This window comes from Gracilinanus agilis, chromosome 1, assembly GCF_016433145.1.
Source record: "Gracilinanus agilis isolate LMUSP501 chromosome 1, AgileGrace, whole genome shotgun sequence".
NCBI classification, from domain to species: Eukaryota; Metazoa; Chordata; class Mammalia; order Didelphimorphia; family Didelphidae; genus Gracilinanus; species Gracilinanus agilis.
In genome coordinates this window covers 749,905,034-749,910,877 of record NC_058130.1, presented here as the reverse complement: position 1 = coordinate 749,910,877, position 5,844 = coordinate 749,905,034, and positions in this window count along the sequence as shown.

Below are 5,844 nucleotides of genomic sequence, written 5' to 3'. Positions count from 1 at the left end.
CCTTCCTTCCTTCCTTCCTTCCTTCCTTCCTTCCTTCCTTCCTCCCTTCCTCCCTTCCTCCCTCCCTCCCTCCCCCCCCTCTCTTTCACTGTCCCTGTCTCTCAGCCTTCCTTTCAGCTACCTTTGAACAAAATAAAATGCAAATTAGTTAGCTACAGTAGTATCATAATACCAGCTTTTAGAACTGAGGTCCTTTTTTTTTTTTTTTAAGCCCTCACCTTCCATCTTGGAATCAATACTGTGCATTAGTTCCAAGTCAGAAGAGTGGTAAGGACTAGACAATGGGTGTTAAATGACTTGTCCAGGGTCACACAGCTAGGAAGTGTCTGAGGTCATATTTGAAACCAGGACCTCCTGCCTCTAGGCCTGGCTCTCAATCCACTGAGTCATCCCATTTTTTTGGTGTCTTAGACCCCTTTGAGACTGGTGAAACCCTTCTTTAGAATAACGTTTCTAAATGCATAAAATAAAAGACATATGATTACAAGGAAAATCAAAGGACATTGAGGTTGTTGTCACCATATTAAAATAGGAAGTTTATGGGTCTCAGGTGAAGAACCCTTATTTTATAGGCTAGGTAAGCAGAACTGGAAAAGAGACTTTAAAGAAATAGAACTAAGCTTTGGAATGGATATTCACTCTTGTAGGGAGGAAGCAAGGAAGAGTTGGTAGGGGAGAGGATAGAATCACCCTGTTGTCCCTTTCAGCAAGATCAGTGACTAGGATCTTCCCAGATGCTCCTCATGGCCCAGAGTCAGGTCCTGGTCTCATCTCTGCATCTCTGCTCTTGGCTCCATGGCATTTGCTGCTCCTTCTCCCCTCTCCTCCTATTGTCTTCTACCTCTTTCTTTGGCTCCTCTTCTGGGTTCCCAACAAGGCAGTTGCCTGGTACAGGGTCCCTTTGTGTCTACCTTTGGCCTGGATTGCAGTAGCCCATCAGAGTGTATTTGAACAGTGGCCAAGTAGTGCCAAAGTTGGCAAGACGGCCCTGGCTCCTTTGCCTCCCTGATTTCTCCTGTCTGTGGAATCCTGGGGCTCTGCTTCTCTTTAGGATGTTTCCTCCCTTTATATTGTCTGCTATCACCCCAAATATTTTACAAATATCATTTAATTTGATCCTTACAACAACCCTGGCCATGTTGTCCCAAAGCCATGACTACTTAAAATTTGAAAACATTAAAAAAACCTTCCAGTGTCCAAATATCAGATTTCTACTGCTTCTATATAATCCTCAAAGGCCGCTTTAAGTCCCTCTTCTAGTTTGCCTGCTTTCATCTGTGCCTCCAACATTAGCCTTTAAGACATTTAACTTCTGTTGAATCACAAGATTTAATGGTTTTATCTCCTGAAATATCCCTGCTTGGTTTAAAGTTATTGCTGGAATTGCTTGAAAAATTTCCTGGTATTGCTAGGGAAAAAAAAAGGTGTCAAGAAAGATTTGAACTCATGCTTTTATTTTGTATCCTGCAACTTTGCTCAGGTTGTTGATTATTTCCACAAGCTTCTTAGTTGATTCTCTAGGATTCTTTAAGTAGACCATCATATCATCTACAAAGAGTGAGAGTTTAGTTTCCTCCTTGCCTATTTTAATCCCTTCATTTTCTTTTTCTTCTCTAATTGTTATTGATAGCATTTCTGGTACAATATTAAATAATAGTGGTGACGATGAGCATTCTTGCTTCACTCCTGATCTTAGTGGGAAGACTTCTAACTTGTTCCCATTACAGATGATGCTTGGTGATGGTTTTAAATAAATACTGTTTATTATTTTGAGGAAAGGCCCTTCTTTTCCTATACTTTCTAGTGGGTGTTGTATTTTGTCAAAGGCTTTTTTTGCATCTACTGAGAGAATCATGTGATTTCTGTTGGTTTGGTTGTTGATATGGTTAATTATATGGATAGTTTCCCTAATAGTAAACTATCCTTGCATTCCTGGTATAAATCCCACCTGATCATAATGAATAACCCTCGTGATCACTTGCTGGAGTCTTTTTGCTAGTATTTTGTTTAAGAATTTTGCATCTATATTTATTAAGGAAATTGGTCTGTAGTTTTCTTTCTCTGTTTTTGATCTATCTGGCTTTGGAATCAGTACCATATTTGTGTCATAAAAGGAATTTGGTAAGACTCCTTTGCTTATTATGTTAAATAATTTGTATAGTATTGGGATTAGTTGTTCTTTAAATGTTTGATAGAATTCACTTGTGAATCCATCTGGCACTTGATGGCTTGTTCAATTTCTTTTTCTAAGATGGGATTGTTTAAGTATTCTGTTTCATCTTTTGTTAGTCTAGGCAATTTATGTTTTTATAGATATTCACCCATTTCACCTAGATTGTCATATTTATTGCCATATAATTGAGCAAAATATGGACTATGCTTTAAAAAAATCCTTACCTTCTATCTTAGAATCAATTCTAAGTATTGGTTCCAAAGCAGAAGAGCAGTAAGAGCTAGGTAGTTGGGGTTAAGTAACTTGCCCAAAGTCATACACCTAAGAAGTGTTTTGTGGTCATATTTGAACCCAGGACTTCCCATCTCTAGGCTTGACTCTCTATCCATTGAGCCAACTAGCTACTCCTGAGGTTATGCCTTTGTGACTCCAGAACCAGTACTCTATCCACTGTGCTACCAGCTGCAAGTCTGTGGCAGATATAAGATTAAGATGGCAGTTACAGTTTTCCAAGCATCAATTTCTCTAGGAAGTTCTCTTTTAGATGTCTGGCTCAAAGGTGGCAAAAGGCGAGCTAAACTCCCAATTATGGCCTGAATTAAGAGTAAAATGCCATTGAGAAAGGTTTGACAAAATAAATAAAAATACAGTATGACATAGATAGTGTGAATTTGTGGAGGTTTTTTTGCTTTTTATTTTTAAAATCTATTTATTTATTTAATTAATTTAGAATATTTTCCCATGTTTCCATGATTCATGTTCTTTCCCTTCCCTCCTCGCTTCCTCCTCCTGTAACCAATGTGCAATTCCACTGGGTTTTACATGAGTCATTGATCAAGCCCTAGTTCCATATTATTGATAGCTGCACTAGGGTGATCATTTAGAGTCTACATCCCCAATCATGTCCCCATTGAACCATGTGATCAAACAGTTGTTTTTCTTCTGTGTTTCTGCTCCCACAGTTCTTTCTTAGGACGTGGATAGTATTCTTTCTCATAAGCCCCTCAGAATGGTCCTGGATCATTGCATTGCTGGAATTTGTGATTTTCTGTTCATTATGAGGCCACTAATTTCTGGAAAAAACCCCCGCCTTCCTTCACTCTAAACCCCTAGACTGAAGAATATATAACTAACTCTCTCTCTCTCTCTCCCTCCCTTCCTCCCCCTTTCTCTCTGTTTCTGTCTTTCTCTGTCTGTCTTTCTGTCTTTCTCTCCTCTCTCTCTCTAGCTATATGACTTAGACAAATATATGTGTGTACATACATATATATACATAAATACATACACATGCAGGTGTTTTTAAACTACTAAACCCTAAAATGGCACCAAGACTTCAGGGATACCCTGGAAATGTCCATGTGTGTGTATGTGTATGCTTTTATGTCCATCTTTAAATATATAGATGTCCGTCTCCAAAGTCTTATATATGTCTATATTTATATATATGTATATATATATATATGTCCATAGATTCACATCCATATCCAGCCATGCAAATATTTACACACATAAGGCAACCCAAAAGTTTTAGTGCATTTATGCATCTGCATATGTATGAACACACACACATATATGTGCGCACATTATATATACACATGTAGAATACGTTCTCTGTGGTAGGCATGGGGGATGCTAGTGTATAATTAGAATTTGCTCCCCAGGGACTCTCTCTCTCAGCATCCCATTTACATATTTACAAAAAACAACGTAGGGAAGATATAAGTTTTGTGTAGCTCTGCCCTCTCTCTCTTCTCTTGGAAACATGGCTGTAGAGGTTAGGTGAGAATCAGGCAGGAGAATTTTACCCACATGTTTTTTACTTAGGCTTTCTAATTTTGTTTCTTTTATTTCTTCTACTTCAAGTGATTATTAATAAATCTTATAAAATATTATACTTGGAGTTATTGGATATTAATTGAAATTTTACACAAGGGAGAAATGAAATTGTTTCTGTCCTTAAGGAAGGGAGGAAAAAGAAGAGAATAAGCATTTATTTAGTACCTACTATGTACCAGGTATGATTATAAATGCTTTTATAAATACTATCACATTTGATACTCACAACAATCCTGTTTGGGCTCAGTGGATAGAGAACCACACCTGGAGGCAGGAGGTCCTGGGTTCAAATCTGGCCTCAGACACTTCCTAGATGTGTGACCCTGGGCAAGTCACTTAACCTCAATTGCCTAGCCTTTATCATTCTTTTGACTTGGAAATGATGAGTTGCATATCAAAAGGCAGAAAAAAAATCTAATTTTATTTTCTCTTTGGGAGGATCATATACCTACTTACTTAGCAGGCTGTATTCTCTTAAATGGGCAGCTAGGAATTGCAGTGAATAGAGTTCTGGCCTGGATTCAGGAAGATTTATCTTTCTAAGTTTAAATGCCACCTCAGACACTTCCTAGCTGTGTGACCCTGGGCAAGTCACTTAACCTCAATTGCTTAGCTTTTATCTATCTATCTATCTATCTATCTATCTATCTATCTATCTATCTATCTATCTATTCATTTATTTATTTATGGCCCTGGGCAAGTCACTTAACCTCAATTGCTTAGCTTTCACTTATTAATTAATTAATTAATTAATCCATTCACTCATTTATTTATTTATTCATTCATTCATTCATCCACTTATTTATTTATTTATCTATATCTATCTATCTATCTATCTATTTATTTATCTGTTCATTCATTCATTCATTTATTTATTTATTTATTTTTTTAAGCCCTTAACTTTTGTGTATTGGCTCCTAGGTGGAAGAGTGGTAAGGGTGGGCAATGGGGGTCAAGTGACTTGCCCAGAGTCACACAGCTGGGAAGTGTCTGAGGCCGGATTTGAACCTAGGACCTCCCATCTCTAGGCCTGACTCTCAATCCACTGAGCTACCCAGCTGCCCCAATTGCTTAGTTTTTAGCTCTCTTCTGTTTTGGAACTAAAACCTAGTATTGGTTCTAAGACAGAAGGTAAGGGTTTAAAACAACAACAGCAACAACAATCAACCCATGAAGTTGGTGCTATTATTATTATTATTATTCTCATTTTACAGTTGAAAGAACTGAGGCAAAGAGAAGTTAAATGATCTACCCAGGACCTAATAGCTAACTAGTGTCCGAGGCTGGATTTGAACTCGGCTTTTCTTGACTCCAGGCTCAATACACTGTGCCAAGAAGAAAACGCCTGAGAGAGGGCCTGTCTCTGGCTATGGATGCCCCGTCCTGCCTTGCTGGCCCCTGGCCCCTCTGATGAGAGGAGGGAGATATGGCTTTGTTATCTGATCTTTGGAGCCATCATTGGCTTCTCTACTAGAGTTTGACTTCCCTCTGGTCATCTTTTCCTTCCTAGTGTTGCGGTCGTGTGTTTGTGGTCGTGACCAGGCTCTCCCCCTCATCGAAAGTGCAAGCTTGTTGGGGCCAAGGATCAGTCCTTCTCCAGGTCCCCGACAGGGTGAGTGCAGGCTGGACATACTTTGGGCTCATATCAGCACACCCTTGTGGATAGGAGCTAGTTTTGGTCCAGAGACAGTTTGTGAAGCTAAGTATTGGGGAGAGGTCTGGAGGAAGGCCCTCCCTTTGTAACTGCACTCATTAATTACTTTATATTATCTTATTTAATTTACTTGAATTAATTACTTTATAAGGTGGCTCAGTGGATAGAGATCCAGCCTAGA